Raw genomic sequence first — 10,021 nt, 5'->3', positions numbered from 1 at the left:
GCCTGGGTAAACTCGCCCGCAGCTGTGGGTTGCACCCGGGTGTTTGGGCGCGCTTATGCTGCTCTCTTGCAGTTGAATTCATCTCAGCTCTGATGCAGCGTCAGCCGTGCACTAATGTAGAATACTTGCTCCCATCTGTCTGCTGTTTACTAGCAGGCACATGCATTGCGCTAATTTTTTTTTTTTTTTTGTATTTTAGGGCCGCACCCGCGGCATATGGAAGTTCCAACGACAGGGGTTCCAATCCGAGCTACAGCTGCCGGCCTACCCACAGTCACAGCAACTCGGGATCAGAGCCGCCGTTGACCTACACCACAGCTTAAGGCAAGGCTGGATCCCTGACCCACTGAAGGAGGCCAGGCATCAAACCCCGTATCCTCATGAACACTGGTCGTATTCGTTTCTCCTTCACAAGGGGAGCTCCCACACTTTCTAATTCTTAAAGCTTGCAGCATGGGAAACCAAACGTGAGAGCTATGTGCCACCTGGGGACACTTAAACCACTTACTTCCTTACGGCAATGCTGTATGGCCTCGGGGAAGTTACCTAACTTCTGTGAACCTGTTTCTTTATCTTTACAAAAGGGGGAATAACACCGTACCAAAGTACTGTTGAGAGAGTTGAATAATTAGTCCTATGGGCAAGTGCCTTGCTTAGAGTTGTCCTGCAATAAATAAATCTCTTTGGTAAGCAGTGGAAGAACATAAGCTTTATAGTAAAACAGACCGAGTTTGATTCCTGAACCTGCCAACTTTCAGCAGTGTGATCCTGGGCAAGTTACTTTTGCATCTTTTTTTTCCCCTTTCTTTTCTTTTTACAGTGGCACCTGCTTATAGAAGTTCCCCAGGCTTGGGGTCAAATTGGAGTGGTAGCTGCAGACCTTCGCCACAGCCGCAGTAAGGCTGGATCCTCGCTGCATCTTGGACCTAAGCCACAGTTTGTGGCAATGCAAGATCCTTAACTCACTGAGCAAGGAATTGAATCTACATCTCCATGGACACTATGTTGTGTTCTTAACCCACTGAACCACAACAGGAACTCCTACTTTTGCATCTTAGTTTTATTATTTGCTTAAAGGACATGATATTGGCTTACACCTCACTTAAGAATGCGCAGTGCCCAAAGAAAAGTAGTTCAACAGATAACTCTGATTATCCCACTTAATCTCAAAAAGAGGCCTAGAATCTCTAATGTCAGAAATGAATGGTCCTATTTTTACGAAGTTAAATGTAGGTGTGCATTTCACACCCCTAATAATTAAGGGATTGGAGTAGGATGGGCCCCTGGGCTGAGAACAGCTGGGACTTATGAGGCTGAGTAAATTGGGCTTTGCTTCTCTCTCTCTTTTTTTTTTTTTGTCTTTTCCTTGAGCTGCTCCCGTGGCATATGGAGGTTCCCAGGCTAGGGGTCCCAGAGCCACAGCAACAGGGGATCTGAGCTGTGTCTGCGACCCACACCACAGCTCACAGCAACGCCAGATCCTTAACCCACTGATTGAGGCCAGGGATCGAACCTGCAACCTTATGGTTCCTAGTCAGATTCGTTAACCACTGTGCCACAACGGGAACTCCGGCCTTTGCTTCTCTTTGACACTTCCCAGAGAAAGTTAATTGCAGGAGCTGAGCTCTGCAGGAGTAGAAAGATGACCACTTTAATCACTCCTGGGGTCAAGGAGATCTCTGCAATTACACATGTGCAATAAGACCACTAGGGGTCAAAAAAGGAAGGGGCGCCAGGCCATAATAAGTCCTAATACAGCCCACAGGATCCCTTGCTCTGGAACCCATCTTTGCATGTGTATTGGGGAGGGCTCTGGGTCTGGTCAGGTGTGATAAATAAAACAAGATAATTGGCCAAAGGAAAAGGAAGACCTGGAAGAACTGTCCTATATAAGTGATTTAAAACACCTCTCTGGTGTGCTCCCCACGCAGGGGGTTGCCCACACCTGCAGTCCTCTTTAGGTGTGTATTACTTCTTTGCTTCTTAAATAAACTTCTTTTCTGTGTACTCTCCCATATGTGGTACTGTGGACTGTAACAATCTTTGTACCTGTTTTTACAGTCTTTGCCTCCTTGAAACATTCTTACTTTCAACCGGGGCAAGGATCAGGGTGATTCTGACTCTAGCCTCCAGCTGGTCTAGTGGCTAGGATTCCTGGTTTTCATTCAGGAATTGAACCTGGGCAGAGAATTAAGATCTCCCTTCAAGCCATCACTCACTGCTGTCTCTCCAAGATCGGGATCATTTAGGCATTGATGATCAACAGTGGCTAACCCACAAAAAGAGACAACCAGAAGTTGTGTGCCTCCTTAAGAAAAATAACATATTCTTGCCCCCCAAAAATAACTCAAACTGATCAAGCCACTGTATTTAATTATCTAGTTGCAAGAAATACAGGACACAGTTAAACAATACTCCAGAGTTACTTGGAAATTTACAGAGCTGCTGTAAACAAATATATCATCCTATACACAGCTAAAATGTGTTTCATTGTATGTGTATGAGCAGGATAGAGTGAAGTTAATTGTGGGGAATCTAGGAGAACAAGAGCTCTTTAGAGAGGTTACTTGTGAAAAGATGCTAATAGGGGCAGTTAATGGTTCTATTAAAGATTACTCCTCCTGGAGTTCCCGACGTGGCTCAGTGGTTAACGAATCTGACTAGGAACCTGGCCTCGCTCAGTGGTTAAGGATTCAGTGGTGCTGTGAGTTGTGGTGTAGGTCTCAGACACAGCTCAGGTCGCGCGTTGCTGTGGCTCTGGTGTAGGCGGGTAGCTACAGCTCCAATTCGACTCCTAGCCTGAGAACCTCCATATGCTGTGGGAGTGGCCCTAGAAAAAAGCAAAAAGACAAAAAAAATTTTAAAAATTAAAAAATTACTCCTCCTCCTTTACTTCCACCCCCACCCATGGCCAACTTGGTGCTCAGGCACACCCAGAGGGACTGAATTCCCACAATCCATTTGAAGAACATGGTGCAGGGGGCGGTCCCTTCATTTCCTTAACACTTCGGGGTCCTAATTTTCAATAAGAATTTTGGCAAAGGAGTCTTACCACCCATTGGATCCTCTGTCACAACCAACCAACTAATTTACATTTTCCCAGAACACAGAGGAGAAAAGATACTTCGAAACAAGTAATTCTTCCATTCATGATCATTTGGCCCCTTAGTTTCCGCCAGCTTCCTGGAGAAATTTCACACCATGATTTCTAAAAATGAGGCCAAAATGCACAAGTTTGTCTCCTTCCTTCCACTTTGGAATTGTTGAAGTAACATAACAGCTAGGTAGCAAAAGGAGGGGTGAAGAGGGAGAGGAAGAAATCATGGATTGCTAGATAATGCACAATCCATAGAGCGGAAAAATGGCCAAATTCTCCAAAATCTGAGTGGCCAAAGAAAGATTCTATAAGTTTGAAAACTGACTTCAGTTTGGTTTTTTTTGTTTTTGTTTTTTTTGTCTTTTTGCCATTTCTTGGGCCGCTCCCGCGGCATATGGAGGTTCCCAGGCTAGGGGTCTAATCGGAGCTGCAGCTGCCAGCCTATACCACAGCCACAGCAATGCGGGATCAGAGCCGCGTCTGCAACCTACACCACAGCTCACAGCAATGCTGGATCTCCAACCCACTGAGCAAGGGCAGGGACCGAACCCGCAATCTCATGGTTCCTAGTCGGATTCATTAACCACTGCACCACAACGGGAACTCCAAAAACTGACTTCAATTTTCAGGCTGATGAGAACAGAATGTGGGTGACCAGGAACCCATGGAGATGGCGGGAGTTGGGGGCGGGGGGGCAGATTCAGCCCAGTGCCCAGGCCAGGGTAGGAGGGAAGGGAGGGCAGTGGAGGTACCTCTGGGGATGAAGAAGAGCTCTCTTAGGTGATGGTTTGCCAAGGCAGTAGGTTCTGTCTCACTGGCCACTTTCTTGGCTTGGCCTGCTTTCTCCTTTCTGCCTGCGCTTTGCTCCATCATTATCAGCAAGGTGATTTGCTGGAGGGCAAGGGGGCAAGTGTGGCAAGAAGGCAAGGGCTGAATCTGGGCAAGGCCCCTGCCATACCCAGGTGTTCATCCTGTCCGCATCACCTCTCTGCCAGGTCACCATTTGAGGGTTGCTTGGAGTGGAGTGGTGCTAGTCATAAGGCTGGAAAGGGAACAGGAACTAGGCCTGCCCAGACCACCTGCCATCTATTCTTCTTTCCCCCCAAAGACCTTTCATGTAAATGGAATCATGCAACATGTGACCTTTTCTGTCTGGCTTTGTTCACTTAGCATAATGTTTTTGAGGTTCACCAGTGCCGTAGCATGTATCCGTAGTTTGTTCCTCTTTGAAAAAATAGCTTTGTTGAGAGATAATTCACATAAAGAATTCACCCTTTTAAAATGTACAATTCAATTGTTTTTAGTGCATTCACAGGTATATTCAACCATCACTACAGTTAACTTTAGAACATTTTCTTTTCTTTCTTTTTTTTGGGGGTCTTTTTAGGGCTGCATCCATGGCCCATGGAAGTTCCCAGGCTAGGGGATGAATCAGAGCTGTAGCTGGTGGCCTACACCATAGCCATAGCAACGAGGGATCTAAGCCACATCTGCAACCTACACCACAGTTCATAGCAATGCCAGATCCTTAACCCACTGAGCAAGGCAGAATTTAACCCGGGGCCTCATGGATACTAGTCAGGTTCATGAATCACTGAGCCACAATGGGCACTCCGAAGATTTTCATCACCACGATAAAAAACCCCGAATCTTAGCTGTCAGTTTGTTATTCCTCCTTACGCTCCACCGCAGCCCTAGTCTGTCTCTATAGATTTCCCTGTTTTAGACGTTCATGTGTGTGGAATCATTATGTGTGGGCTTTTGCGATTTGTTTCTTTCACTTAGCATTTTGTTTTCAAGTTTCATCCAAGTTGCAGCATGTATCAATACTTCATTCCTTTTTTGTTTTTCCTGTAAAGGACACATAACATACAATTTACCATTTTAAACATTTGAAGTGTACAGTGCAGTGGTACTAAGTACATTCGCATTCATAACCGCTATCCATCTACAGTGCTTTTTCCATCTTCCCAAACTGACACTCTAGACCCATTAAATACTAGCTCTCCATCCCCCCCCCCCCACCCCGGCGCCTCCAGCCTCTGGCAGGCACCATTCTGTCTCTGTGACTTTGACTCATCTAGGTATTTTTTAGAGATGGAGGCAAACAATATTTGTCATTTTGAGACTAGCCCATTTCACTTTATATATGTGTGCATGTATTACATATTTTACATATATGTATATTTATTTATTTACTTTCATTCCGGATTGTTCTTTGCAAGAGTATAAAAATACAATTGGGAGTTCCCATTATGGCTCAGTGGTTAGCGAATCTAAGAACCATGAGGTTGTGGGTTCGATCCCTGGCCTTGCTCAGTGGGTTAAGGATCTGGCGTTGCCGTGAGCTGTGGTGTAGGTCGCAGATGTGCCTTGGATCCCAAGTTGCTGTGGCTGCGGCGTAGGCCCGGGGCTATAGCTCCAATTAGATCCCTAGCCTGGGAACCTCCATATGCCCCAGGGGCAGCCCTAGAAAAGACAAAAAAGAAAAAAAAAAAAAACACAATTGATTTTTTTGGTCCATGCCCCTAACATACAGAAGTTCCTGGGCCAGAGATTGAACCTGTTCTATAGCAGTGACCAGAGCCATAGCAGTGACAAATCCAGATCCTTAACCTGCTGAGCCATCAGGAAACTCCTATAATTGATCTTTAAAATATTGATCTGTGTCCTGCAACCTTGTTAAACTTGTTTATTAGTTGTAATACTTTCTAGTGGATTCCTTTGATTTCTTATATACAAGATCATGTTATCTCTAAATAGGATAGTTTTACTTCTTCCTTTCCAGTTTAGATGCCTTCTTTTTTTTTTTTTTTTCTTGTCTGATCAGGCTGGCTGGAACTGCCACACAATGTTAAATAGAAGTGGTAATGAGACAGGAGATAGGTGGGCTTCAGGAAAAACATTTGCAACCAGCTACCTATCTAAACTTGAAGAGAACAATAGCAGCAAGCATGGAGTTCCCGCTGTGGCTCAGTGGTAATAAACCCAACCAGTATCCATGAAGATATGGGTTGGATCCCTGGGCTGGCTCAGTGGGTTAAGGATCCAGTCTTGCCGTGATCTGTAGTTTAGGCCAGCAGCTGCAGCCCCAATTTAACACCTAGCCTGGGAACTTCCATATGCCACAAGCGCAGCCCTGAAAAAAAAAAAAGGAAATTACAACAGGCACAAAGCAAATAATTGGTACTTGTCTTCTGTGGACATATTAAATAATGGTAATGACAGGATCAGAAGAGGGGTTAAAACCTGCATGTGCAAAAGACAAAGAGGTCACACATACTTCCCAACCTCGGGGTCAGGGAGACCTCAACTATACATGCACAGAGAGACCCCTTTGGGTTAGAAAGGGAGGGGATGCCAGACCAAAATAAGTCTAGATGACCTTCCCACCATGCCTCGCTTTGGAATCCGTCTTGCCCAGAGATGCACATACAGATCAGGAATGGCCCTGGGCCTGGTCAGATGTGGAAAATAAGACGAGATAATTGCTCAAAGGAAAACAAAGACCCGGAAGAACTGCCCCATATAAATGGTTTAAACCACCTCTCTGGGTCCCTCCTCATTCAGGTCATGCCTACAACATGTGGAAGTTCCTGGGTCAGGGATTGAACCTACTCTACAGCAGGAAACAATGCCAGGTCCTTAGCTCCTCGTCTATCTTTTTCATTTTAGCCAGTCTGATGGGTATGAGATGGTATCTCATTGTGGCATTTTCCCCCCCCACACCTGCAGCATATGAAAGTTCCCAGGCCAGGGGTCAAATTTGAGCCTCAGCTGTGACTTATGCCACAGCTGTGGGAATGCTACTGGATCCTTAACCTCACTGTGCCACAGCAGGAACTCCTCACTGTGGATTTTTTTTTGTTTTTTTTGCCTTTTTGTCTTTTTAGGGCTGCACCCACAGCATATATAAGTTCCCAGGCTAGGGGACGAATCAGAACTGTAGCTGCCAGCCTATTCCGCAGCCATAGCAACATGGGATCTGGGCTGCATCTGAGAGCTACACCACAGCTCACAGCAATGCCGGATCCTTAACCCACTGAGCGAGGCCAGGGATCAAACTTGAATCCCCATGGATACTAGTTGGGTTCGTCATCACTGAGGCACGATGGGCACTACACTCATTGTGGTTTTAATTTGCATTTCCCTGATGGAGATTAATGTTGAACATTTTTTTTCAATTGATTGTTCCCATGTGCTTATTAGCCATTTCTTTGATGAAATATGTATTGGGATTTTTTGCCCATTTAAAAATTGGGTTGTTTTTGGAGTTCCCCCTGTGGCACAACAGGATCAGTAATGTCTTACGAGCACTGGGATGAAGGTTCAATTCCCAGCCTGGCACAGTGTGTTAAGAATCTGGCATGGCCACGGCTGCAGCTTAGGTTGTGACTGTGCTCAGTTCTGATCCCTGGCCTGGGAACTTCGCATGTTGTAGGGTGGCCAAAATTTCAGAAAAAATTAGGTTGTTTTTGATAAAATACACGTTTTAAGAATGCAATTGTTGAATATGGTTTGGGAAAGTCAGTGAGGCCAAGAGAGGAAATAAGAATGAGACAAGAGGAAGAAATTTATTAGAGAGAAGTCACCTCACAGCACACAGGGCCACAGAAGAAGCAGCAGCATTTAAGGCAAGGAAGAACAAGGCAAACAGTTTAGGATGGGCTAGTCTGAATAATTTTGGTGGGCTGTAATCTGTAGGTGTAGCCCCTAGTTAGCTGGAACCTAGACTTGGCATGATTTAGGGTAAGTGAAATATTGGCTTGGTGTGTGAGAGTTAGGTAAGAAGGTAGTTGCGGTATAAACTCTGGATTGGTTGGTTTGCATATGAAAGGCGTGCTTATAGTCAAGTTATTATCTTTAGAAATAAGCTACCTTGGGAGGGGCTGTCTCTCCCCAGCCAGAAAGGTTTTTTTAAGCTGTTGAAACATCATAATATACAGAAAATTTTTAAAATATTTACAATACAATGCATTTATCTTATATTTTTAAATATCTATTTTTTGTCCAAATCTTGTAGTGTATTGTATTTTTAACTCATTCAGTATTGGCAAAGTCATTCCCATTTGTAAATACTTTATCTTTCAATGAAAATAAACAGGTTAATAATAGCTCTGTGATGACAACTTCTCATTCTGAAATTTAATGCTAAATAAATTGAAAATATGCAGCCTCTTGCCATGAATTTATCCTTGAATGAAATAAGGTAACACACCTGCTATGTTTCTTACCTACATTCTCTTTATTTTCATAGGACCTCCCTTGAGAAGGTCTTTGATAGCAGTCAGAGAGCATAAGCTGGGAGGTTGCTAGGTAAAAATTACCATCACTTAAGCCACATTCCACCATACATCTTAATTCAGAACATCCCTTTCTGAATACCCCATTCCTAACTATGCTTGCCCGTGATGGAAATATATACAGCCATCTCTCCTTTCCACAGGGCATTTGTTCCAGGACCTCTGTGGATACTAAAATTCGAGGATGCTTAATGCTCTTGTATAAAATAGTGGTAGTGCAGCCGGTCCTCTGTATCCATGGCTTGACACCAGTAGATACAGAATGGCCACTGTGTTAAGACAGAAGGAGTTTGATCAGGGCTCAGCAGGTTAAGGATCCACAGCGTTGTCATTGCTGTGGCTCTGGTTATCGTTGTGGCCTGGATTCAGTCCCTTAGAACTTCCACATGCCATGGGTGTGGCCAAAAAAAAAAGACAAAAAGAGACAGCAAGCCCTACCGCACAACCCTAAGTAAAGAGGGCTCTTTTGCTCTCGTTCTGCAAATTTTTATACACTAGGGAATCATACTATGTTTTTTGTTGAATTTTTTTTCAACTTTTTATTTTGAAATAATTGTAAACTCACAGGAAGTTGCAAAAATAGTGCAGAGAAGTCCTTTGTATCCTTCACCAATTTCCCCCTAGTGGTTACATTTACCTTAATGGTAATACAGTATCAAAACGGGGAAACAGGAGTTCCCATCATGGCTCAGTGGAAATGAATCTGACTAGCATCCATGAGGATGAAGGTTCAATCCCTGGCCTCACCCAATCAGTTAAGGATCTGGTGTTGCCTTGAGCTGTGGTGTAGACTGCAGACACAGCTCGGATCCCACCTTGCTGTGGCTGTGGTGTAGGCCTGGGAACCTCCACATCCCACCAGTGTGGCCCTAAAAAGCAAAAAACAGACAAAAAACTGAGAAACAGATTGGTACAATAGGTATATGATTATGTATCATTAGGTATCATGTATCATTATGTATCATTATGTATCATGTATCAATAGGTTATGTATCATTTTTTTATGTGTAGATTTGTGGAACTAGCTCTGCAGTCAAGATACAAAGCTAATCAATTACCACAACGCTCTCTCTCCTGTTACCGTTTATAGTCGCAAGGCCCCCCCACCCCCACGACTGTCCTTAATTCTGACACCTCTTCATCTGTTTTCCACCTCTGTAATTTTGTCATTTTGAGAATGTTATATAAATAGAACTCATGTGACATTTGAGATTGTTTTTTTTCACTTAGCGTAATGCCCTTGACATCCATGCAGGTTGCATGTATCAGTAGTTAGTTCCTTTTCAATGTTGAATGGCTCTCTGTGGTAGTGAACCACAGTTTGTTTTACTATTCACTTATTGCCAAACTCTTTTCCAGAGCGGCTCTTCCATTTTACTTTCTCATCAGAAATGCCTAAGAGATCTAGGGATCTAGTTCCTCTGCATCATCACCTGCATTTGGTATTATTAGTTTTATTTGGCTTTAAATTTTAGTAATTCTGATAAGCCTTGTATCTCACGTAGTCTTACTTTGCATTTCCTGGATGGCTAGTGATGTGGAACATTTTTTTCATGTATTTATTTGCCATCTGTATATCCTCTTTGGTGAAATCTCTCTCTCTCTCTCTCTGTTTTTTTTG

The sequence above is a fragment of the Phacochoerus africanus genome, chromosome 9 (genome assembly GCF_016906955.1).
Source record: "Phacochoerus africanus isolate WHEZ1 chromosome 9, ROS_Pafr_v1, whole genome shotgun sequence".
In the NCBI taxonomy this organism is placed as follows: Eukaryota; Metazoa; Chordata; class Mammalia; order Artiodactyla; family Suidae; genus Phacochoerus; species Phacochoerus africanus.
Note: the sequence above shows the minus strand (reverse complement) of the source record.